The sequence below is a fragment of the Balaenoptera physalus genome (genome assembly GCF_965194825.1).
Source record: "Balaenoptera physalus genome assembly, chromosome: 2".
Taxonomy (NCBI): Eukaryota; Metazoa; Chordata; class Mammalia; order Artiodactyla; family Balaenopteridae; genus Balaenoptera; species Balaenoptera physalus.
In genome coordinates, this window is record NC_138883.1 from 43434491 (window position 1) to 43461453 (window position 26963).

General features: G+C 41.0%; 1 protein-coding gene, 1 long non-coding RNA gene and 1 pseudogene across 4 annotated transcripts in view; 2 read left to right on the forward strand and 1 right to left on the reverse strand.

Moving 5' to 3' along the window:
* Positions 1 to 5447, reverse strand: part of LOC309655419 — a 141856-nt gene extending 136409 nt beyond the window's left edge. Inside the window, exon 1 of the long non-coding RNA XR_014260835.1 lies at positions 844 to 5447. This is a non-coding gene — a long non-coding RNA (uncharacterized lncRNA). The remainder of the gene's footprint in view (positions 1 to 843) is intronic.
* Positions 1 to 26963, forward strand: part of SLC35F4 (solute carrier family 35 member F4) — a gene marked incomplete at its 5' end in the record, with an annotated part of 295837 nt that overhangs the window by 64902 nt on the left and 203972 nt on the right. The window lies entirely within an intron of this gene.
* On the forward strand, positions 20048 to 26728 carry LOC309655373 (torsin-1A-interacting protein 2 pseudogene; annotated as a pseudogene). The gene has a single exon. The product of its transcript is annotated as a torsin-1A-interacting protein 2 pseudogene (transcript).

The following is a 26963-nucleotide window of genomic DNA, read 5'->3' on the forward strand; positions in this document are numbered from 1 at the left end:
TTACTAGAGCTAATCAACGAATTTGGTAAAGTTGCAGGATACAAAATTAATGCACAGATATCTCTTGCATTCCTACATACTAACAATGAAAGATCAGAAAGAGAAATTAAGGACACAATCCCATTCACCCTTGCAACAAAAAGAATAAAATACTGAGGAATAAACCTACCTAAGGAGGCAAAAGACCTGTACTCAGAAAACTATAAGACACTGATGAAAGAAATCAAAGATGACACAAACAGCTGGAGAGATATACCATGTTCATGGATTGGAAGAATCAATATTTTGAAAATGACTATACTATCCAAATCAATCTACAGATTCAATGCAATCCCTATCAAATTACCAATGGCATTTTTTTACAGAACTAGAGCAAAAAATCTTAAAATTTGTATGGAGACACAAAAGACCCCCAAATAGCCAAAGCAGTTCTGAGAAAGAAAAACGGAGCTGGAGGAATCAGACTCCCTGACTTCAGACTATACTGCAAAGCTACAGTAATCCAGACAATATGGTACTGGCACAAAAACAGAAATATAGATCAATGGAACAGGATAGAAAGCCCAGAGATAAACCCACACACCTATGGTCAACTAATCTATGACAAAGGAGGCAAGGATATACAACGGAGAAAAAACAGTCTCTTCAATAAGTGATGCTGGGAAAGCTGGACAGCTACATGTAAAAGAATGCAATTAGAACACTCCCTAACACCATACACAAAAATAAACTTAAAATGGATTAAAGACCTAAATGTAAGGCCAGACACTATAAAACTCTTAGAGGAAAACATATGAAGAACACTCTTTCACATAAGTCACAGAAAGATCTTTCTTGACCCACCTCCTAGAGAAATGGAAATAAAAACAAAAATAAAGAAATGGGACCTAATGAAACTTAAAAGCTTTTGCACAGCAAAGGAAACCATATACAAGACAAAAAGCCAACCCTCAGAATGGGAGAAAATATTTGCAAATGAATCAACGGACAAAGGATTAATCTCCAAAATATATAAACAGCTCATGCAGCTCAATATTAAAAAAACAAACAACCCAATCCAAAAATGGGCAGAAGACCTAAATAGACATTTCTCCAAAGAAGATATACAGATGGCCAAGAGGCTCATGAAAAGGTGCTCAACGTCACTAATTATTAGAAAGATGCAAATCAAAACTACAATGAGATATCACCTCATACTGGTTAGAATGGGTATCATCAGAAAGTCTGCAGACAACAAATGCTGGAGAGGGTGTGGAGAAAAGGGAACCCTGTTGCACTGTTGGTGAGAATGTAAATTGATACAGCCACTATGGAGAACAGTATGGAGCTTCCTTAAAAAATGAAAAATAGAACTACCATATGACCCAGCAATCCCAGTACTGGGCGTATACCCAGAGAAAACCATAATTCAAAAAGACACATGCACCCCGATGTTCATTGCAGCACTGTTTACAATAACCAGGTCATGGAAGCAACCTAATGCCCATCGACAGACGAATGTATAAAGAAAAGTGGTACATATATACAATGGAATATTACTCAGCCATAAAAAGGAACGAAATTGGGTCATTTGTAGAGACGTGAATGGATCTAGAGACTGTCATACAGAGTGAAGTAAGTCAGAAAGAGAAAAACAAATATCTTTTATTAACCCATATATGTGGAACCTAGAAAAATGGTGCAGATGAATTGGTTCGCAAGGCAGAAATAGAGACACAGATGTAGAGAACAAAAGTATGGACACCAAGCGGGGGAAGCAGTGGGGGGATGGTGGGAAGAATTGAGAGATTGGGGTTGACCTGTATACACTAATATGTATAAAATAGATAACTAATAAGAACCTGTTGTATAAAAAATAAATAAATAAAATTAAAGAAAAAAAAGGAAAGACTTTTAAGATTTACTCTCTCAGCAAGTTTCAAATAGACAACACAGTATTAATAACTATAGTCACCGTGGTGTGCATTACATCCCCAGGACTTATTTCTTTTATGATTTCTGTGTGTGTGTGTGTTTTCCAGAAATCTTTTCTTAGCAAAAGGTCATAAAAATTCTATATTTTCTTCTAAAATTTTTCAAGTTTTGTTTTTCATATATACGTCTTTAATATACTTAGAATTAATTTTTGTTTATGACGTAGTATAGGCATCCAAATTTATTTTTCTCACATGGATAATGGGTTGTTCTAGTATATTTGTTGAAATATTCATCCATATTTTCTCCCAGTTATTTGCAATTACACCCCTCCCATATATCAGGTTTGCATAGAAGCATGGGTGTATTTCAGAATCCTCTATTCCATCAGACAATTTGCTAATCCCCTTACCCATACCACAGTCTTAATTACAACAAGTTTATAAGAAGCTTTGATATTTGGTAGTATTTGTTCTCCTACCTAGTTCAAAATCATCTAGGCTATTCTTGGCTTTTTGCTCTTCATAAAAATTATAGAATCAATGTATCAAATTTCATGAACAACTTTGTTGATATTTTTATTGGAACTGCATTTGATTCACTGATTAATTAGGAGATTCTCCTCATTTTGAACATTGTTTATCCCTTTATTTATTCACGTGTTTTAAATTTCTACATAAAATTTTGTAATTCTCTCCATATAACATATCTTTACACAGTTCATTGTGAATGAAACCTTCTGTAAATTTAATTTTCTAATCCAATATTATTCGTGTAAATGAATGTTACTGATTTCAGAATGTGGACCTTGTATTTCACAATTTGGCCAATCTTTTTAACAGTCCTAGTAATTTATTCATATATTTTCTTGGATTTTCTATATTAACAATCATATCATGTACAATAAAGGACAATTTTATCTCTTCCTTTCCAGTTCTTATTCCTCTCAATATTTTTCTTGATTTAATGTTCTGGCTAGGATAACTGCAGGATACTAATTCGCTGTCTGACTAGTAAGGATCCCTGCCTTGAAATTGAATTTAAAGGGAATGTTTCTAAAGTTTTATTATTAAGTATGATGCTGGCCATAGGTTTTTGGTAAAAATATTATCAGGTAATCAGCAAAATTGCTGCAATCCTATGAAAGGTGTAAAACAGCAGGGTTATTGGAACAAGCTACGATCCTCACTTCACAATTGGTCCTGAGGCTGTAATTGATATTCATCATCACAGTGCTCTCTACCCCATTCTAAAGTTTGTTCATGCTAGACAGTGTTTAAACAGGTCTAAGTTGCTTGCCTGGTCAATGACCCAGATCTTCATCCCTTAGAGATCTGAGCATTTGTCTATTTTTATTTTTATTTTTAACACCTGTGGACCATAGTTGCTGAGATTTCCTATTTAGTATGATCACAAGGCACAGAAATAGCCCAGGGGATTCCCTGGTTTCCAGACACTCCCCTTTCTCTTCCTATTGTAGAGTATCAATCCTAGATCTTTATTGTAATCAGGGTCAATAACTCCCACCTTGACAGTGATCCTTTCTTTGGCTACTGGTGCACTGGAATGAGGAGCCAATATGACTGACTGGATGTCATAGCTTCTGGTTCACACTGCATCCTTTGCTAGAAGCTTCCCCTTCCCTGTGAACCAGGAGTTCCCAAGCTGATGCTAAGTTTTCGGAGAGAAGAAGCAAGTGGGTCACTGAGAAGAATGGTGACAGGGCCCAATCCTACTTCCACCTGTTGGTTTCAGACCCATGCATTCTAGTTATTAGAGATGAAGCCCCCTGATTGCCACGCTGGCCTTGATGCCATGAGAGTAATTATTTCTAATTTGTCTCTGATGATTAAGTGCCACCATTTGGCCCTTGCCATCCCCAAATCCTATCAACACCACAGATATAGTGATGCTATAGTCAGGAGCACTGTTCCACTCAGTGTCTCCTTTGATTTCAACCCACAGAGGACGACCATTGCCTAGCTTCTCAGTGAGTCTGGTATGCCTCTCACCTGTGCATTCTATCTGTGGCCATTGCTGGAGAATACCCTCAGGTGGTGAGTTCTGCAGCCTCGCTAAATCCATCCTAATATTCTCACCTCTCAGAGCCCTCTGACTCCTCCATCGAATACTCTGCTAGGACAATTCCGTATCTCTACCTCATTTACTGTAGACCATTATCATTTTCAGTATCCAAGGGGCCATACCAGGCACATTTTTGGACCAGTCTCAGGTGACTTTGTCAGAATATTAAGCTCCCAAATCACAGGAAAAGGCTCTTATATCAATAAATTCTTCTCTATCACAGCTATATTTTTTGTCTCCTAATTCAAAATCTCAAAGATCCATTGTGAAATGTATTCTCCAGGTTCCTACTTGTACACATGCTCAGGTCCTACAATTCTAAGAGCATGTTTCCTTGTTCCTGCCAAAGCAGGGACTACTTTCCTTGGGCTGTGGTGCAACCTAATGTGAAGGTGGTACCGGAAGGTGGGTTAGCTCTTGAGGTGGACAAAGCTTGATCATGTGAGGTACCTGCCTCAGGTGTGGTCTTTGCAGATCTCCAGGTGAGAGGAGGAGGGAGGAAGAAAGAGGGAGGATGTTACTTCTTCCAGTGTAGGGAAATTCAAAGGATCATAGGGATACAAGGTTCATAGGTCTTTCTACATCCAGGTCTCAAGGGCTCACTCTTATCCTATCAGGTCCCTGCTTTAGACATAGGCGTCACATCACAGACCTCTTGTAGCTCTGTGTCTTTAACAGCAAATCCTGAACCTAATTTTCAATACAATCTGCCCTGTGGTTGCATTTAAAGCCAGTCAACCCCACAATCCTTATTATTCCCATCCCCCCACTACTGCGCAAGCGCAGAAACCAATGGTTCACCTTTTACCCATACCTCATTTCCATCTGATATGGGGGAGTCATATGATGGCGATGCTGATCGTTGGTGAGTCATTAGTTCCAGAGCCCCATCCTGAGGGCCTGCTTCCGATAGCAAATCCTGATGCCAATTCTCTTAGGTGAATTTCTTCCAGAAAGTAGAGCCTTGGCATACAGGCTTGCATTTAGGAAGTGGTAGTTGAGAGATGATTCCATGGAGCTGGTGTGAGTTTCAAAAGAATAAAACAGGTGGAGGGAAAGGCAAACATAAAGGTTTATTATCAAGGAGCCACTGCTGTGGGCATCTAGAACACAATCATACAGTCCTTCCGCCTAGTCAGTAGAACGCAACTAAAATCGTGCACTGGGGCATGGAAGGGTGGCGAATTTTTTTTATTAAACTCCCATCCCCCATGCCTCAGAGATGACTGATTTTGTACTTGACCCTGAAAGTGAGTGCCTCCTTGTCTTTGGTGCCTCTAGGCACCTTACTTATCTCATCCCTATACCAGCCCTGCCTCCCAGTCTGTTAATATATCAAGCTGTGTCTGTAAAGCAGACAATACTGTATTTTTTATTATTAATGCACCAATGAATTCAGAGCAAGAAATTAACACCTACTAAATTTTTTTTGGGGGAGGGGCTGTCGCCACTGTGTTTCTTTCTTTTTTTTTAATTGAAATATAGTTGATATACAATGTTGTGTTAATTTCCGCTCTATAGCAAAGTGATTCAGATATATATACATTTTTAATATTCTTTTCCATTGTGGTTTATCATAGGATACCGAATATAGTTCTCTGTGCTATACACTAGGACTTTTTTTAAAAAATAATTTTTATAACTTTTTTTTTTTTATTTTAAATTTATGTATTTATTTATTTATTGGCTGCATTGGGTCTTCGTTGCTACGCACGGGCTTTCTTTTAGTTGCGGTGAGGGGGGGTTACTCTTTGTTGTGGTGTGCGGGCTTCTCATTGTGGTGGCTTCTCCTGCTGTGGAGCATGGGCTCTAGGTGCGCTGGCTTCAGTAGTTGTGGCACGTGGGCTCAGTTGTTGTGGCTTGCGGGCTCTAGAGCGCAGGCTCAGTAGTTGTGGTGCATGGGCTTAGTTGCTCCGCGGCATGTGGGATCTTCCTGAACCAGGGCTCGAAACCGTATCCCCTGCATTGGCAGGTGGATTCTTAACCACTGAGCCACCAGGGAAGCCCCTCTACAGTAGGACCTTTTTGTTTATTCATTCCATATATAATAGCTTACATCTGCTAAGCTCAACCTCCCACTTCATTCCTCCCCCAACCCCCTCCCGCTTGGCAACCACAAGTCTGTTCTCTCTGTCCATGAGTCTGTTTCCATTTCGTAGATAGGTTCATTTGTGTCATATTTTTGATTCCATATATAAGTGATATTGTATGGTATTTGTTTTTCTCAACACCTACTAAATGTTAAAAGATATTATATCTTTTCTGGTTTTGAGGAGGTAAACAGATGCTTTATTCAGGGGCTGGAGTGATGGATCCCAAATCAGGCAGGCCTTGAGCAAGGCTTCTGAATAGTGGGGTTGTGGAATACAGGGAGATTCATTTTCTGCATGCCTGGGAGGGCTGAGAGAGTTGGGGTGGATCTTGAGCTGCTGTTTGTGTTTTGGTACTTGATTTGGTTTTGCTCAATAACTATCAGCAGACAGAAGCCTCTTCTGCAGTGTAGCCATTTGGAACCATTTAAAGGGAAGTAAAGCAAAGACATTACAGTGCACTCTGAAGTTTGTGAAAATGGGATTGTACATACATGGGGCTTAATAACTATTGAGAGGGAGAGACAATCATTGCGATTCTCCCTGGATGGCAAGTATGTGAAGTGTGACATTGGCACATACTCTCTGAGAAAATGTAAGATGTGTCCTGGAAGAGCAAGGTCAGTGGGTAAGACTCAAAGGTCCTGCATTTGGCTACACTGTCAGATCTTACTTCCTTCTCTTTTGACAGTGTGATTCTTTGCTGCTTCTTTATTGACAGGTTGGTGTAGTCCTGCCCTTCTCTTTCCCTTTTTCCAACAACATTTTCCTTTACCATGTGTCGACTTCTCACCATTATCTTTCTCTTTTTACTTCTCAAATTTCCCTCTTTCTACACTTTTCCTTTGTTTATGCTCATGAGGTACAGTGTAAGAAAAACAAGTTATTGCTGGAAAGAGTGGTAACACTGCTGTTCTCTGCTAGTCAAGCACCCTGAGAGATGTCGTATTTAGAGGGAATTTGGGGTGAGGGAAGAAAAAGGTGTAATGAGTGGGGAGGAGGGGGCTCCTATGGGGGGTGTCATTAAGCAAATGCTGCCTGGCCAGGGACCAAGCTAACAAGGCTGCAGCTAGACAAGCACCAAAGACAGAAATAAGAAGGGTGACATCTTAAGAATGGGGGGATAAATTTTTCAATTACATTTCTTATGCATATTAATGTTTTAGAGTTTGTCCCAGCCCTGAGGTTAAGGGGACAGGTCAAACACTGATATATGGAAGGAAGTGCAATAGGAACAATAAATTTGATTTCCTGCACAGGAGGTGGATGCCAATTGCCAACATCAAGGGCAAGACCCATACTTTATATAAGGCAAAGTGTGTGCCTCTTTAATAAACATCATGTTGAAGATTCAAGAAATAAACTATATAAATGGTTTAAAAAACTTAATGACCCTAATTAAATTCAGGTGTCTTAGGAGGTTGGGTTGTAGATTGGTGAAATGAATTTTGGTGGCTTTCTAGATTGTCACTGAGATGTTGATGCTTGTGACTTTTGGTATTATTCTAAATCAGGGGTTGACATACTTTTTCTGTGGAGGACCAGATGGTAAATATGTTTGGCTTTGCAGGCCATTCTGTCTCTTTTGAGACTAGTCATCTCTGCACTTAAGAGTATGGTGAAGGCAGCCATAGACTATATAAATGAATGGGTGTGACTACGTTTAATGAAATTTTACTTACAAAAACAGGAGGTAGGCTGGATTTGGCTCATGAGCTGTAGTTTGTCGTCCCCTGTTCTAAATGATCACTGAGATGCTGGTATCTGGCAAAGCACTGCTAAATCACATTTGTTTTGTAGAACAGGGATTTTCAGTTTCCATGACAAGCATCTCTGGGGGCTGCATGAAAGAAAGTGCAGTCTCATTTAATTTATGTTTATTCCATCACATTCTGGCCCTATTCCACTCCCACACCAGTGGTCCAGATGTTGGGACATGACAACCAGTGCTCCAAACTGACCTAAAACCACCTTTATGCATTGGAAAACGGTTGACTTAAAGTGTTATGGCACAAACTGCAGCAATTGTTTTCCCCTGAGTCATAGAAACAACTCTTATTTCATCAAATAACATTTGGTCTAATACACTCAGAATTGGTAAAGAGTTAACACAAATAATAATAGTGATGATGATGATGAAGATGATAACGATGATAACGATAATAATGAAAACTGCTGTTAGCCATGGATTCTTTGACTTAGGGGAAGCAACAAGATCGAGTTTGCAAACAGCATTTTTGGGTTTTGGTATAACCTTCTCTACGTAGGAAAGCTTCTGCCTTGGTGTTTGAAGGAGCCTTGCCCAGAGTTGGTGTGCAATAAATGTGTTCAGAGTTTCGTTTAGGTCTTCAGTTTTGCCACTGTGAATTTTCCAATGTTACTTAGACTTAGAGCAGAGAAATCGGTGTATTGCCTCTGCAAAAAGAACTTTGACGTTAAAAGTAATTGTTTTAAGGGCTAGCCCTAAATCTTTATTAAATAAATATATTTGATTGACCTACTCACAAGCCTATTGGTGGCCTGCTATATAAAAGAGGCCTCTGACAACTGCTGGGGGCTATCAAAATGCGAGAGACACATCCTCTGCCTTTCAGGAATTTACAGTCTGTAATCAGCAATGAACGTGTGAAGTTCAGCAGGTGCTCACAGCTGTACCCTTGGCTTCCCCAGGCCGGGCCAGTTTAGGGGTAACTGTACCTATAACTAATACCTACAGTTAGAAACATGATGGCTCTAATTCCCACCACCAATGCTAGACTTCTAGCCCCCATTCAAAGTGTCCCACAATGGTTTATTAGAGAGTGCTACAACCCCAGAGCATGCAACACCATGGGGTAATTACCATTTCCATCCTCTTTTTTTCCCCTCCCTGTGGTGCCAGCCGTGACTGTCTCTCTGTGATTCCTGGCACTGACTGTGCCATTACCCCCTGCCCTGGTCTGTCCTGCTCTGTCAAACCACCAGTCCTGCAGATCTTGTTGGGGCATCTGCACACTTGATTGCACTGCTCTTTATAAAATACGAATGTTCGTTAAATGCTGTATGCCGTGCAAGGTGAGAAAGGCTGTATTTCAGAGTGCCTTCTGCGAGGAAGGTGGGGATGCCAGGTCTGGGTTGGAGCTGGGCCATGATATTGAAAGACTGTATTGCATAATGAAGAAAGCAAGGATTCTGGATCTAACTGTCTGGGCTGGATCTGGCCCTGACAATCACAGGCTATGTAATCTTGGGCAAGTTACTTAGCCTCTCTGTGCCTTGGTTTCCTCATCTGTGAAATAATAAAAATGCTAATACTCATTTCATAAGTTTGCTGTGGGAATCAAATGAGTTAATCAATGTAGAGCACTTAGAACAGCAGCTGGCACTCAGGAAGCTCTATAGCTGTGCTATTTGCTCTCACCGTTGTTATTATCTCTTCAGCCCTCAGGGAGCGTGGACAGGATCTGGGGCTGAGGACCTCCAATGCTGCTATCTCTGGGATTAAGCAGTTTCATTATGTTACAGAATTATAATGCACGTGTCATTTTCTGTAACTGCCATGACTTGAGAATAGTTGATAGACCCAGCTTTTACACAGGTCTCTTTCAAACCTTAGAAAGACTCTAAGAGATGTTTCTTTTTCTTTTTTTTTTTTTTAATAAATTTATTTATTTATCTATTTTTTGGCTGTGTTGGGTCTTCGTTGCTGTGTGTGGGCTTTCTCTAGTTGCCGGAGCGGGGAGTTCTCTTTGTTGCGGAGCACAGGCTCTAAGCACGTGGGCTGCAGTAGTTGTGGCACGTGGGTTTCAGTAGTTGTGGCTTGCAGGCTCTAGAGTGCAGGCTCAGTAGCTGTGGCACACGGGCTTAGTTGCTCCGTGGCATGTGGGATCTTCCTGGACCAGGGCTCGAACCCGTGTCCCCTGCATTGGCAGACAGATTCTTAACCACTGCACCACCAGGGACGTCCCGAGATGTTTCTATTTTTGTGTCCATTTTGTAGATCATGAAACTGAGGTTAACAAACATGCCCCGACTCATACACTTAGAAAATGGCAGAACTTGGATTCAAACCCAGATTCACTGGGCCCAAGACACTTGGCCATTGGGCAAAATGCCACACTGTTTTCTCCAGGGATATGGGGACAGCTCCTTTTCCCCATTCTTTATCCCACTTTATCATATGCTCCCCAAGTTCTGTTACCTACTGTGTCCCATGTCTCTCAAATATTTGTGAATATATTTTGTGGATATCTCCCCACGCTGCCCTTCTTCAAGGACTTAGTCAAAGGCCAGAGGGGCGATGCTAGTGGGCCAGGCTGGTGGAGGCCAGGCTCTTTTCCTTTAGCCTGACTTCTGTTTTGGAGGATGATTAGTGGTTGTATGTAAGTAGACCCCTAAAGGGAGGAGGGGAGGAGATGGGTACAGTTTGAACTCCAGCTGGGATCTAATTCTCTCTGTACTGCAGATTTGTACTTGCTTTGGATCTTGACATGTAAAAGGTTCCAGCAAACATTATACCACAGAGACTATATTTAGGCGGTTTTAATAGGGTAGCATGGCTCCGCTGTATTCCTTAGGGTCCCACCAGGGAATACACATCAGTGATTAGCAAGGCCGAGTGCTACACAGTTACTCCACTTGCTGGTGATTGGAATAAGAAGACTTCTTTCTTCTCAAAAATTAATTTCTGGGTCAAATTCACAACAAACTCAGATACTTGACTTACTATTATTTTAATTGGAGGGCATTTACTGCAGACTTCACTCACTGTCATTTGACCTTCACCTGACTTGTGAGAGACTCTGCCACCTGAATCACATGCCACATCTCGGTCTGATGGAAACGTAGGCTCTAGATTTTGTTCTGCAGTGTCCCGTGCTTCTTCCATACTTCCCTCTTTTTGTATTTCTTTTCTTCACATCTTCCTTCCCCCCCCTTTATTCCCTAGAAAAACAAAGTAAGAAAACAGCTGTGAAGGTCCTTTGAAAGTTAAAGAGCTTTACAAACCTTTGATGCTTGCAGAATACCGAGTGTCTTCCATGTCCCCGTTGTCCTTGAAGGGGGAGAGGGTTATGTGGTCAGTACCTGTTAAATGCCAGGCATTGCATGAGGCCTCTTGGTACATATTTTATTTAATTCTCATAATGACCTTGCAAGACTGTTATCCTTATCCTTATCCTATAAAAGAGGCATTTCAGGCTCAGAAAGATTATTAACTTGCCCCAAGCCAACAGCAAGTAAGTGAAGAATCTGGAAGTGAACTTACACTCTGACATCTTTGCTCTTTTCACCCACTTTCCCTCACCTTTCTAAGCTACGGTGCTCACTTACGGTGGGAAATAAGGAAGAATTAGCCAATTCAAGTAATAAGTAACACAGACTTGAATTTGGAGAAGCTGCTGCTTCAGTTGTAATCCCAGATCCCCAATCAAACTTCACCGATTCCTCTCTCCAGCTTAGCTCTGCCAGGGCCTCTGCTACCCGCATTGCTCTTTACTTTGAACTCAGGAGGTTTCTGGGAAACATTTGTTTTATCGTCTCCAAAACTGGAATTTGGGACAGAAGTTTCTCTTCATAAGTCACTTCATCACTGGACAGTATAAGAATCGCTAATACTATGCAAATTTATGCAAATCACCCATCTGCCTTAAGGGAGATTTAAAGTAAGATGGGGCCACACCTTCCAGGTGTGTAGTCTGAATGGTCGCTTTCACTTCCATATGGGGTGGGGTGAGCCCTTTTCTTTGAGCCTTACGGAGACTTGTGCAATTCTGAGTCCTTGACCCCATGTTAAGGTCTGGCCTTTCTGTACAGCATTCTCTGAAATACGGCCTAGATCATGAACAGGTTCTGAGCAAGGTCAAAGACAGAGCTATAACATTTTTCAATTGGAAAAACTGCCTATGGACGGTCTTAGAGCTGTCAGGCATTTGGAGACTTTGTTGCAGGAAGGATGGATTCACATGAATCTGGGCAAAAGACATCAGCTGTTGTTGCTAACAAGGATGAGAGCAGAGGCTAAAACTGAGGATGGCTAGTGGTGGCAAGGGGCAATTTGAGGGGCTCTCTGCCCCCTAAACTCCGTCAGCCTCCCTAAACTATTGTAAACAAGAACTAAACAAGCAAAACGTGAAAACCGTTCAACAGATATTTTTCGACCTTTCTACTCAAAGTGTGGTTGTCTACAGACCATCAGCATCACCTGGGAGCTTGTTAGAAAAGCAGCCTCCCAGGATCCACCCCAGGCCTACTGAGTTAGAATCATGCTCACGTGATTCTGCGCACGAGCTCAAGGTCGGTGCAGCCATTTTGTACCAGGAACTGTGGTCTTGAGGGCTGGGTGCCAGGCCTCTGCACACAGCACCCTATGAACAAGCGAAACTGGACGAAGCACCAAGGAAAAGAAAAAAAAAAGGTTAGACTTTATTTTATTACCCAGATTCTATTTTTATTTCAGGAATTGTTAATGGGCTTTGCCGGTGACATTAAGTGAAGGATAAATGAATTAAGGGTTCTTCAAGGATAGGTGAATTAAGGGTTCAAAATTAAAACAGTGCTGTCAGGAGGATTTCTCTGGGGAAAGCTGTGTTGCGAATCCACCTAAACTAAGCAAGAGGAAGAAGTAGGGAGGTGCTCAGTCCCTTCATCTCAAATCTGAGGAGGAGACTTCCACCTGACCCCCCAGAGAGCTTAGCACGTGACTCTAGTGGGTAGAAGGGTGTAGTAGCCGGCTGTCTGTCACCCACTCACCCATCCCCACTGGGAAATCAAAGGAGCCAGAGAGACGGGATGGTGAGTGCTCTGGCAGAGGAGCAAAGCTGCGGCTGTGTCTGAACGGTCACACTGCCCTCGGGTGGAATGCGGATCCTAGGAACCGAGTGGGGAACCAATGGCTGGGAATAATTTTAATAGGGTTCACCCAGGGGAGGAGACCATGGCAGTAAAAGGCTGCGAGGTGACATTGGTGGTTGCGGTGGGCCGGGGCGGGGAGTAGGGAACAGAAGCGGAGGGTGTTTGGGAATGGGCAGCCCAGCGAGCGGCATTGATGGGTAAATGGGGGTTGTAGTCAGAGAAACCTCGAAGGGAGTCTCTAGAGAATTCGTAAAGATACTCACCATGGAAATGTCAGCTCTAGATGTCTTCTAACACCGGGAAGAACAGCACTACCTTACTATGTAGTACTCACCAAGTAGGAATTTTCCTGCCCCTTTACTTCCCCCTCACAGCTTCAACCCTGGGTGAGACACAGGTCAGAAATAGCAGGTAAGTTCTGGGAGAAAGAATTGAAAACAGAAGATGTTAAGCAGCCCCTCCTCCCCTGAGGTGCGGGAGCGTCTTGCTGCTGGTCCAGCGTAAGGGAAGGGTGTGTGGAAGGGAGACTTTTGGATGACGATTGATCTGTGCGTCACTATATCTGACTAGACACTTTTAAATACTGAATTGGGATTGCAGCTGGAATTTAAAATGGTAGTAGATTATCTTTCTAACCTAAGCATGACCGTAAAATCAAGGTTAAAGGAAGGACCTGACTGGGTTTAAAGAGACAATGGGAAAAAACCAAGTTTTGTGATTAAACCCCATGAGTCTTGCTTATTCAATGTGCCAGTTACAGTGAAGGATTAGCAGAAACACCTGTAAGTTCAGAGGAGCGTTAGCTAGATGACTTGGTATGATTCAGCCTTTGATTATTTTGGTCAGTGCCTGGAAACACGTTTTTCTATGGGGACCAAACTGTGTAGGTATGGGCAGTGCCTACTACATCAGCAGTTACCAAAGAATGGTCATTTTAAGGGATACAAAGAGAAGGAATTTTCAAAGAGTAAGATTTAAGCATTTGTTTTAATGTATTAATCAGAATAAACTAAGTGCTGTCAAACTATCTCAAAATCAAAGTGAATTAAGAGAATAAAGGGTTATTTTTCACCTCACATCACAGTCTAATGTGGGCTTTAGTGGGGGTGGGTTCTGTGTTCCACAGTCGTTCAGGGACTCAGACTCCTATTTGGGGGCTTTAGGTTCCTCTGGTGCTTGAGTCGGTTTCCTCCAGCCACAGACCGACAAAGAGGAGACATTCAGGATCACTGATGGTGCCAGGAATCACTTCTGTGGCACCGTCCCTTGGCCAAAGCCTGTGACGTGACCCTGCCTAACTGCAAGGGATGCTGGGAAGTGTCTGGTAGCTGTGTGAGCAGTGAGCAAAGGAAACGGGGTGGGGTGGGACTCACCACTGTCTCTCTTCATGGACACCTTATGAGAGGTACAGCCCATCAAATCCCTGATTTCACAGACACAGTATTGTTGCTTAGGTTAAAACTGAAGTGGTAGAGCCACTTCCTGCCGACCACATGAATCACTTGAAGGCCGGTTCCTGTGGGGAAGGAGTTGGGGTGTCCTTATCACTGTGGATAAGGACACTGAAGGATGCGGTGGGGAAAATGCCATTATGAAAACCCAGAGTGATTCAGGTGTATTCAACCTCTGTAACTTTCTGCTTAGGGCATAGCAAAAGGGGAGCAAAAATGAATTAAAACCCTCTTTCCCTTCAGGGCATTTTACTCTAATTAATCTTACAGTAAGGCTATTTAAAATGAAGCTTTCATTATTGACTTATCATCAAAAGTAATTTCTTGCAAGAGAAAAATAGACTTTTCCAGAGTGGATTTTTATAAATCAATTGGTGATTATTCTTTGTATTTCATTTTCATTTTTAAACTTAAAATTTTACTGTTGCGTGATTAACAACTATTTCTTGTGCATGAAAAATAGAATTTTTGGGTGTGCATTTTTGTTAAATGGTTATTATGCTTTGCATTTCATTTTTATTTTTATACTGTGAGAGCATTGACTTCTTTTCACTGCCTTTGTCTTTATAGTCACTTTCTGTACTTGAGGTGGGTCAGAGCTGACTTTCGAGCCAGGACACCTGATGCAGAGCCAAGTCTGCCCCTCACTAGCTACCTGACTTTGAGCAAATTTCCTAATCTCTCTATGCCTCAGTTTTCTCATCTATAAAACGACAGCAGTAACAGTACCTACCTCATAGGATTGTGGTGAGAATTCAATGAGGTAATATTTATAAAGCCTGGCATAGACTAAGTGCTATGTATGTTTTTGGTGTTAATCTTTGACAAGTGATACTCAATTTCCTTTTGCAGTAGTTTCCATTTGGCATCATACTTTAAAGTAAAAAACAATGAGCCTTTTAAAAGAGAAGCATTAATAAATAATAGCACAAATCATTGTAGAGTGCTATGGCCAGAACTGTGATGTTGGTAAGCAGATAATTCAAGTGTGGACTGTGTCTCATGTGGTGATCGATGGCTTCCTTATAAATCAGGCAGTAGATTTGACTTGGAGTTTTTGCCAATCAATCAGCAATGAATGAAAGCCCTTTTCTAAGAGTAAGTATAGTGATTTGCTATACTTACGATTGGAATAAAACCACCCTAAAACTGATACTTGAAGAGGCTTGGTTTCTGAACAAGTTGAGATATAGAACAATGCAAAGACAGGGACCATTTATTTCCTGTTTACTGTCAGAAGCCAGTAAAGGTAATGGCTTTGGCTGTACTGGCCTCATGGATTGCTAACAGCTGTGAACCCTGAGTTAGACAGAACTGCCTAACTGGGCTGGGGCAGGAATCCCCTGGGGGAACAGGAGGCCCGCCCAAGGGAGGCTCCGGGCACGAGGAGAAACAGAACTTGTGCCCAGCGTGAGCAGGCATACTCTCAAGAGAAAGAACGTAGAGCATGGAGCAGAGCTTGCCTTTTCCATTTGCCCCGAATTTAACAATCTGCACTTGTCACTCCTCTTCCTCAGGGATAAGAGTGTGCTTAGGAAAAATTCCTTTTTTTTTTTTTTTTAAATTTATTTATTTATTTATTTTTGGCTGTGTTGGGTCTTCGTTTCTGTGCGAGGGCTTTCTCCAGTTGCGGCAAGCGGGGGCCACTCTTCATCGCGGTGTGCGGGCCTCTCACTATCGCGGCCTCTCTTGTTGCGGAGCACAGGCTCCAGACGCGCAGGCTCAGTAGTTGTGGCTCACGGGCCTAGTTGCTCCGCGGCATGTGGGACCTTCCCAGACCAGGGCTCGAACCCGTGTCCCCCGCATCGGCAGGCAGACTCTCAACCACTGCGCCACTAGGGAAGCCCGGAAAAATTCCTTTCAATGAAGGGGAAAGCTGTCTCTCTAATAAAGGCCCGAACTGTTAGGATGCTCTATTGTTTGGTCTCCTTTGTAGTCATATGACTTACAGGGGCTGCACTTCTCTTTCTAGTATTAAGTAACTACATATGGCATTAATTAACTGTATATGGCATCACTCACTGGAGTCTCCTCCACGAACCTGTCATTCTTCCTGGTGAGGCTTCTGCTGCCCCCACAGACAACTGGGGGGGCAAGTTAAGGTATTTTCTCTTTATCAGGAAGAAAAAGAAAAGTAGTGGAGCCCCTGCTTAAAAAAAAAAATCAGTTCATGGGTGATCTTAGTTGCTGTGATGCAACTGGTGTGTGTGTGTGTGTGTCTCTGTGTGTGTCTGTGTGTGTGTGAGTTGGAATAGACAGGAGGTAATTTTCTTATTTTTTGGCACTTCCAGATCATAAGAGAATTTAACATTAAGCAAACTCCCAAAATTGTTCCTGAGCCTTCCTAGATATTTAGGTAAATCTTTGAAGTGAGACACAGTAGTCTTTTTTTTTTTTAAATTTATTTACTTATTTTATTATTTATTTTATTTATTTATTTTGGCTGCATTGGGTTTTCCTTGCTGCGTGCGTGCTTTCTCTAGTTTCGGTGAGCGGGGGCTACTCTTCGTTGCGGTGCGTGGGCTTCTCATTGTGGTGGCTTCTCTTGTTGCGGAGCACGGGCTCTAGGCACGCAGGCGTCCGTAGGTGTGGCTTGCGGGCTCTAGAGTGCAGGCTCAGTAGTTGTGGCGCATGGGCTTCGTTGCTCTGCGGCATGTGGGAACTTCCCGGACCAGGGCTTGAACCCTTGTCACCTGCATTGGCAGGCGGATTCTTAACAACTGTGCCACCAGGGAAGCCCCGACACAGTAGTCTTTCATTGTTAATTTCACAAACTGCCAATAATCTATTTTCCATATCTTTTAAAGATATGCTTGTAAAATGACATAGCCTACACAAAATTACCAACTAGTAATAGCATGTGTAATTTTCTGAAGCTGAAAAACAATAGCACAGTTATTTATTTATGCTTTGGTCTGCTAAGCTTATCATTACCAGACAAGGAAATAGCATATCATATATTTACAAACTGTTTAACAGTAGTTATTAGTAGCAGTTCCTCACAAAGCCAGGTGGGAAGTAGTTTTATTTTTTTCAAAAGTTTGCTTTGGAAATGAAAACACTATTGCTTTATACAAAATTACTTTTGCAATATGGGAATTTTAATTTTAAAAAAAGAGACATTGTCTCTCCATAGCCCAGTGGTAACATTTTTAAGATTCTAATGACATACTCAGGAAACATTCATAAATCAGTTAAGTGTCTAGCACAGTCATGTTTTACTCTGTGTGGCCTTAGGAAAATGATTTCACATGTCTATTTTCTACTTGTCTTTGAAGAAACAGAGATCATGGTAATCTATTAACATCTTTGAATCTCTCTGGGATTAAGAATATGCTAATTATTCTTTTGGCATTATAATATTTATACTTTATTTAAATATGACTTTTGAATTAGACCAGTCCATTCCGTTGAAATAATGACAAATTTGGAGATATGACTGGTGTGTCTTTGGGACATAGTATTTCCATGTCCTATGTAATCTCAAAATTTCCCTGGTCTTGTAATAATAAGATGGCAGCTTCATTTTTAATGACCACGCTGTAAGGCACTGTCGAGTCTTTTCTAGAGATTATATCATTACATTGTTTTGGTTAACATTAGGTTTGAAAAAATTGCAGCTCTAATTTTAGCCATGGGGACAAATATTTGTGTTGTTGGTAATTAACAAGACTTCTGAAGGTCAGATATAAATACATAAACTCTACTGCAATATTAGTTTGCATTTCCCCTTTTTTGGTAAGGGTGTGGAAAAAGCCAGAACAAAGTATACCAAAAAGGGAATGATAGTTTGAAAGAATAAAGTTGTAATTTAGAAAAGGTAATTTCAAAAGATACCTTGAGTAATGCATATTCAATATGAAAAATGGTAATGCAGAAAAAAAGAAAACAATCACTCAAATGTTCTATTACTTAAAGACAGTGTGTTAACAATCCTGAGAATATTCCAAATCTGGTTTTCTAGTGCACTTCTGTTTTACACTGTTGTGATTGTACTATTGATACTATTTTATATGCTGCTTTTTTCATTTAATATTACAGCATAAGCAATTTATAAATTGTCACAAACTTCTCACAAACTATTTTCTTTGGCGACATAATCTATTATCAAATGGTATAGAATAACAGATCATTTACCCTTATTAGTGTGATTGGTGCTCTGATATTTACTGAGTTTTGGGAGTTTATCCTCTCTGCCTCATTTATTCTCTCCTCCTCTCTGCTTAGTCTGCTAAACAAAACTAAGACTTTGGTGCATTTACTATAAAAGTTCTAAACCTGCCTGAGCAGGACTTCTGGTTCCAAAAGACAGAGCAGCATAAAACTCAGATGCAACATGGTAATTACATTATTTAATTATGAGACAGATATGTGCACATTTCTCTGTAAAGTGGATTTGTTCAAACTCAGTAGCTTCTGGATCCTAGGAGAAATTGAAACATTGTCTCTTGAGAAGGTGTGTGCTTCCGGCAACAAAAATGAAAATAAACAAGTGGGACTACATTAAACTAAGGAGCTACAGCACAGCAAACAACAATTGAGAAGGTAACCTACAAAATGGAAAAAAAAAATTCACAAACCATATATCTAATGAGATTAATATATAAACTATATAAATAACTCATACAACTCAATAGCAAAAAAAAAAGCAAATAATTCAACTTAAAGGTGGGCAAAGGACCTGAATAGACATTTTTCAAAAGAAGGCCAAGAGGTACATGAAAAGATGCTCAACATCACTAATCACCAGGGAAATGCAAATCAAAACCACAATGAGATACCACCTCACACGTCTTAGAATGGCTATTATCAAAAAGACAAGAAATAGCAAGTGTTGGAGAAGGGTGGAGAAAAGGGAATACTTGTGTACTATTGGTGGGAATGTAAATTGGAGTAGTCATTATGGAAAACAGTATGGAGGTTCCTAAAAAAATTACAAATAGAACTACCAAATGACCCAAACATCCTACTCTAGGTATATATGTAAGAAGGAATTGGGGGAATTCCCTGGCAGTCCAGTGGTTAGGACTCCGCACCCTCACTGCCGAGGGCCTGGGTTCAATCCCTGGTTGCAGAACTAAGATCCTGCCACAAACTCATGTTCATTGCAGCATTATTCACAATAGCCAAGATATGGAAACAACCTAAGTGTCTGTCAGTGGATGAATGGATAAAGAAGATGTAGTAGACACATACAGTGAAATGTTATTCAGCCTTGAGAAAGAAGGAAATCTTGCCACTTGTGACAACATGGTTGAACCTTGAGGGTATTATGCTAAGTGAGATAAATCCAACAAAGAAAGACAAATACTGTATGACCTCACTTAAATGTGGAACCTAAAAAAGTCAGACTCATAAAAACAGAGAGTAGAATGGTGGTCACCAGAGGCTGGGAGGTGGGGGAATTGGGGAGATGTTGTTTAAGATGATGTTTACAGCTAGTAGATAAATAAGCATAGTGAATAATAGTCAATAATGCTGTACTGTAAACTTCAAAGTTGCCAAGAGACTAGATCTTAATTGTTCTCATCACAAAAAAATTAATGATAATTATGTAACATGATAGAGGTATTAGCTAGGGGTTTGGGTAGTAAACATACATAATATCTAAATGTATCAAACCAACATACACCTTAAGCTTACACAATGTTACATGATCTCAATTTTAAAAAAATTTTAAAAGTCCGTTTTTAAGAAAAAAAAGGTGTGTGCTTGAGAGCCTCATGGCTTATGGTGGTAAATATCTGCAGCATCCCCAGGCTGAGTACGATGTGGAAGACGGTACAGTATGTGGTAGTTTGTGAAAACCAATTCATCTAAATGAAGTTTCAGGAGTTTTTAGATTTTTCCACAATTTTACCTCTTTCCCAATAAAGGTCTAACTCTTTTTAATCAAGCTAACCATTTAGGGTCATTAATTAGGATCACTTAAAACTGAATGTAAGGGACGGGGACGACGTTCTGTTCCGCCGCGTCCGAGGGGTGCAGCTTGGCGTTGTGGAGCGGAAAGAACACTCGAAGGGCTTTCCTGACATTGACAGTCGACGATTTAAAACCCCGCTAGAATTTGTAAGTGTGTGAAGCATTCCCAGACCCTTCAACCAACTCAACAGCAGCTATTTCCCCGTGACTGGGTCCTGATTAAGGTCCTCCCAAGAAAGACTTCATTGGATCCACTCTCAAGAGGACTCTGCCAGGTTTTCCTGACCCGTCTACATCGCTATCAAGTGCCAAGGCCTTAAGACTTGGGTACGTGTATTGCAACAGCAAGAGTGCCAGCGCCCACCAAAGACCCACTGGACCTGTCAGCTCCTCTGTTTCACCAAGCAGACATGATAACTTACCAACAAAGCAGAGTAAGCCAGGTGCCTCTGCATGATACCACCAGCTGATAACACACAAGAAAAAATAATTAACTTAGATTAGAACCCTATCTTTTCTTGAGAAGCTGAGACTTAAAGGAGCTATTCTGAGATCTGTGCTGCTAGTAAGTGACTGATAACATAGACTGGATCAGTCCCTGAGTTCAGAGACTGGGTTCCAAGTGAGTGAAAAATAGACAACGAAATGTTGAAGAATTGCACAGAGGTGCAAGCCAAATTTTACCCTCTCCAAGTAATGGTTGGACTGAGAAAGTGCTAAACCAAACCTGTAATAGGACTGGTTGTTTGGGTGTCTCTCTTTGTCCTTGTGGCCTCTTACAGTTACATTGCTTTCTGTGTTGTCTCTCTAGGTCCCAATGTTCTCAGATAATTCACATTGCCCTGACTGAGGACAGCAATGGTTCCCTAGTTTAGAACTAGACCATTGGCTGTACAAAACTGAACTGGTTGAGAATGAATGTTGCCAAGTATTCTTAGACCGTATTAACAGAGCTGATTATTGCCCTGATTGTTATCCTGGTAATCCTGCTAATAGAAGCCTTGTTCTTCCTTGGTCTTTCCCACTTGAGGGGGGTCCCCCAAATCTTACCAGGTGGACCTTTGAAAAAGCTTGCCACCCATTTCTTCTGGGTCCTCCACTGTTTAGAAAAAGGATATATGACTCTAGAGTTGCTGGTTTTAACTCTGCATTACAGTTAATCCTGATCAGAACAGACAAAACCTTGAACAAAAAACTTGGCCAAAGCAAATAACTTCTTAAACTTAAAATTTCCTTAAAGTAAAAATCATGGAGACTCTAGAGGGTTGTGTACTAGTAGCCCAAGGAAGATGGAAAAATGACTCCTTTCTATATCTGATCCAGACTGTCACTGCTCTGGGAAACTGCTTAAATTGTTGTTGGATCTGCTTCCAGGGTCTGTGGATCTCTTCTTCAGCATGAATTTAATCAGCATTCCAAGCCAGACTGTTCATCTAGAACCTGACTAATCCATATTTCCTATGTTTTGGAATTAGCTTACTCCTAAAAATCTCCACAGCCTAATTATTGACATTATTATGACATGGTAGTCCTGGAGGAGAAACCCCATGCTGTGTGTACTTTCATTATATTCTAGTGATAACTTTTGTGGGAAAGCATCCTTGTAGCTGAATTCTAGATTATTCCAGTAAAACAACTAGACATTTTAATTTTATTTATTTATTTATTTATTTATTTATTTATTTACTTTTGGCTGTGTTGGGTCTTCGTTTCTGTGCGAGGGCTTTCTCTAGTTGCAGCGAGCGGGGGCCACTCTTCATTGTGGTGCGCGGGCCTCTCACTGTCGCGGCCTCTCTTGTTGCGGAGCACAAGCTCCAGACGTGCAGGCTCAGTAGTTGTGGCTCACGGACCTAGTTACTCCACGGCATGTGGGATCTTCCCAGACCGGGGCACAAACCCGTGTCCCCTGCATTGGCAGGCAGATTCTCAACCACTGCGCCACCAGGGAAGCCCTAGACATTTTAATAATAAACTATATTGTTCTAAATTCTACCTCATATATTAATCAGTGATAATTATATATATATAAAATTTATTCATATATAACTATTTATTCATCATTGGCTCTATTTAGCTCATCCTCAGTGTGGGTATGACCTGATCGATAACTGGTCACTGTCAGAGAAATCACATTCAATGAGGCAACACCGATATAGGTGACATAAAAGCATGCAGAAATGCCTCTGTCTACATCTCCTTGGCTCTACATAAGCAAATACTATCCTGTCTTTGTGGTGACTGAACGTAGAATGTCCTCCCCTGGCAATGGAAAAGTACCTGTCCTAGGAGATAGGTGACAAAAGAAGTTACCCAGCTTGACTCCAGATATATTATGAACAGTTTAGTGGAAGCATTTTTCTTAGAACTAAGAAGGTCTTACCTGACAATGGCCTCATTCTGGCCTTCACTTGTTCATAAGAATCATGGAACTAGAGTTCAGGTAAGAAACTTAGCAAAAGCAGTTGAAAACATCTCAGAGGCCACTGAACAATTTAAAAATTCCACTTAAGATTCTAGATAATCCAGAGCTTGTGTAGCAACTCGATTTTCTCAAGGCCCCAGGTTCTTTCTATCTTTCCCCTCTGGGATCCTTATCATATTGGCTTTTTGTCCTCACAGTTCTCAACGAGTACAATGTAGGTTGTTGCTGCTGCAGACATTTCAATCCCAATCAAAGGCTGGAAGTAGGGAACAAAAAGCTTTCTCCTTTCAAGTCTGTTTCTTTTATTGGGGAAGAAGATGTTTCTCAAAAGTCCCTCACAGATTTTTTCTTACGTCTCATTACAGCAAGGATTTTTTCCGTACATCCTTGAATCACAAGGGGGCCTGGGGAACCTGGCAGAGGGGAATGGAGTTGGCATTGCCTGGGTAGGGCACATTATCTCCCCTAATAAAATCAGAGCTCTTTTAGGAAGGAAGAAGTAAGGAATGAATGGCTGTTGGTATGTAACAAATCATGCCTGCCACATGTTGTTAAAAAGTCCCTTGTTAGTCTGTTTAAAGAATGTACCCCAGAGATCTACCCTGTATCCGCCTTATGTCTGTCATGATGGAAGTTCTCTTCTGTTCTATTGCTGAATAAACTGTGTGGACTGCTAAAACAAAAAACCAAAAAACAAAAAAACTGAGTGTAGAAGATACTGTTGTAATTTGTGTGCAGTTTTCAAATTGATGTCACAGTCATTTTGACACGCTTGTGACTGTGTTGAGTACACTTGGCTCTGGTTCTGTGATTTCTATATAGATGGTTAGGTGTTTATCTTGTTCTCTAGGCATTTTCTTCATTCTCTATATGTCATTTCCTTGCAGGGTCTGTCAGTCAGCCTTTCTTGTAAGGATGCTGTGTGACGACCTCAAAATCTCAGAGGCTTACAACGAAGTACTTTTTTCCTTGCTCATGGGTCTGTGATGTTCCCCTGGACTCAGGTAGCATCAGGCTATGTTCAGGGCTGCTGCATGGGTCTCTTCTGGGGCTCAGATTGAATGCACAGTGACTACCTTAGTATATTTCCCTGTGGAAGTGGCAGAAGTACAGGAGGGCAACCCAAATGCACAAACCCATTTTAAGTCTCTGCTTGTGTTACTTTACCGATATCCCATTGCAAAAAGTGAGTCATATGGCCAAATCCAAGCTCAGGGGGTGTGGCAGTACATTCCACACACTACCAGAATATGGCAAGGACATATAATACCACACAAATTGGACACAGTATTATGCTAATATTAATATTAATATTATGCTAATTATTCCATAATTATTATGCTAATTATTGGACAAATTGAGACCAATAATTATATTTACCATACAGTGTTCAACATGTTATATTTGGGGCTTAGCTACTTTTTTTCTCTATTGGCTTCCATTTTCATAAGGCAACTGGTCTTTTCTGTGCTTTTTAAAATGTCTTTTTCATCAGAGGCTTTTCCTCCCAGATAGCTTTGCATAAGTTTTATGGGCATCGAATACTTTGCTGTTACTCCTCATCGAATGTTTGAGTTGGAAGGTACCTTAGAGTTTCAGTTCTATCACTTTGCAGATCAGAAAACCGAAGTGCAAAGAGGTTAGGTGACTGGCATAAGAACACACAGCTAGCCAATGACAATATATTTTCATGTGCAAAGTGAGGAGCAGGACATTTTAAAGTTCCTGTTTTCCTTTTGACCCTTATGTCCTATCTCATTCTAAGCCAGTTCCCAGGGCCACTTCCCGGGAGGGGTTCAGCTGGCCTGCCTACTTTGGAAATACTAAGCACAGAATAATAGACGGCAAGGGCAGAGGGAGCACGAATGAGCCCCACGCCCCCTCTCCCTGCAAGTTGGTCGGCAGGCAGTGTCCGTCCTCCCCAGCAGGCGAGGCGGAACCCTGGAGTGCTGGGCTCTGGGGAAGAGGCACAGGTCTCCTGAAGGTCAGGTTGATGACCTCTCACTGAGAACACCTTTTAAAATGGTTTCATGAATCCTCACAGTTGCTAGGAGATTATAGCAAGGTGTTTTCTGTGGACACTTGGGCATGGTTTTGAAAGCCCTTTGCTGCGAGAGAGAGTCATGAAATTAGGAAGTCTGATATGATTTGTGTATGTGCAAGTGTAAATCAGTGTGTTTCCGTATTTTAACGGAGCAGCAAGAACACATCCGTCTTGTCATTGTGTACAAAATTGTTAAGTTTCATTTGTGTCACCTATCATCTGAGATTCCCAGCGAAACTGAGTAGTTCATCAACATCAGGTAATATTTATAAAGAGTCTGCGTTTGTGCATGTGTGTGCAGGTGTAAGCCCCTCAGCTTGATGCTTAACTGCTTCATTGGTTTCCTTCCATCTGCTATGGCCAGGAGCCAGCTGTGCCTACTTGTTTCATTCTGCACATATGGTGCTTTCAAATGACACTATTTACATGCAAATTAAAAAAACAATCATTTTTTGGAGGAAGAACCAAAATTCAGTGGGTTGTTTTAGCTGCCTGAGAAGTTCTTTGAATTACCTATCTGCTCTTAGTGCTTTTGTTTATATGACTGTGATACGTTACATTGATGTCAATTTGAAACAAGTTGCATAGATAGGATGATAACACTTCTAATCATTTCTAACTTTGACTGAAAAAAAAAGTTATACAAAAATTAAAATGCCCACATCAGAATTAGCAGCAGTTTACTCTGCAGCTGAGGTGATCAAGCAAATGCTCATGAACCTGATGAAAATAAGAAATGATGATTATTTATCAGAAATGAAACCTGCAATACAAGGGTGGAGAATTTTACTCTGTAGAAATAAAAAGTTAAATATTTTTATTATTAATTTTATATAATTATTCACAAGTTCACAGCAGAAATATTTTTATACTATAATTTATATATCACTTTCAATAATTTAATTGTTTAGAAATCAACTTGGTATTTCCTTGTGTTCCTTTTTCAAAGGAGTGAGATTTGTTCTTTTTCATCTAGTGGTTTCTAGTCCAACTGATTTCTGAGTCACTTTCCTGCAGCTGATATTTCTGACAGAATTTATAGTGCTGTGTCATGAATGATTTAGGATTTTTAACTGTACTTGACCACCACATGGCCAGATTGGTTAAATGACTTGAATGTGTAAAGTTGGCCAGAAATTCTGATGACTTCACTGTGGTCAGTTGGATCACTGGGAGTGAACATGGTGGCAAACTCTTGAATCTTTTTTTTCCTTTCTTTCTTTACACACACTGGGGCCTCAGTGAATGCTTCCTAAATGAATGGAGTCTTTGAGCTTCTTTTAGATTACCTAAGAGAAACTTGAGGGCTGAGCACACACATGAAAGCCACAGACAAAACATGAAAGTTTGTTTGCCAAGATTTTTCTATTTTTTCATTGATCCAAACCTGGCAGGCATTCAAAGTTGTATCCATACATACAAACTGACCAGGGAATGCTATGGTTACATTTAATGGAAATATTAGCAAATAACATTTATTGAGCACTTACAAAATGCCAAGATGTGTGATAAGCATACATCATCTCTTTTAAATCCCGTTAACAACCCTTTGAGGCAAGGAGCTCATTTAATATCTATTAGTAGATGAGGAAATTTGGTTTCCAGAAATAATGTAACTTGTTCAAGGTTATGTAGCTAGTAAGCGGTGGAACATGAATTCAAAACCCAATCCTCTGAATTCCACCAACATCTTCAAGATTTCTGGTCTTTTCATTAATCTCCGATGCCAATATGTATGACAGTTGAATCCTTAAAAGGTCATTTTTTTCAGAAGTACATTTTATCTGTGCATCTGAAGCACAAAATCTTGAGTAGTTTTATTCATATATTGTTTGAAGGGTATTATAGTTGTAACATTTTCAGAACATACCCAAAGAGACCTTTTTGTCTCAGGTCCAGTGGCCAGAATGATAAATGAAGTGGGAAATCTTAATGAAGTCCAAGCCAAAGCCTGAGTTAAAATGAGCCATGTGGGGCTTCCCTGGTGGCGCAGTGGTTGAGAGTCTGCCTGCCAATGCAGGGGACACGGGTTCGAGCCCTGGTCTGGGAAGATCCCACATGCCGCGGAGCAACTGGGCCCGTGAGCCACAATTACTGAGCCTGCGCGTCTGGAGCCTGTGCCCCACAACGGGAGGGGCCGCGATGGTGAGAGGCCCGTGCACCGCGATGAAGAGTGGCCCCCGCTTGCCACAACTAGAGAAAGC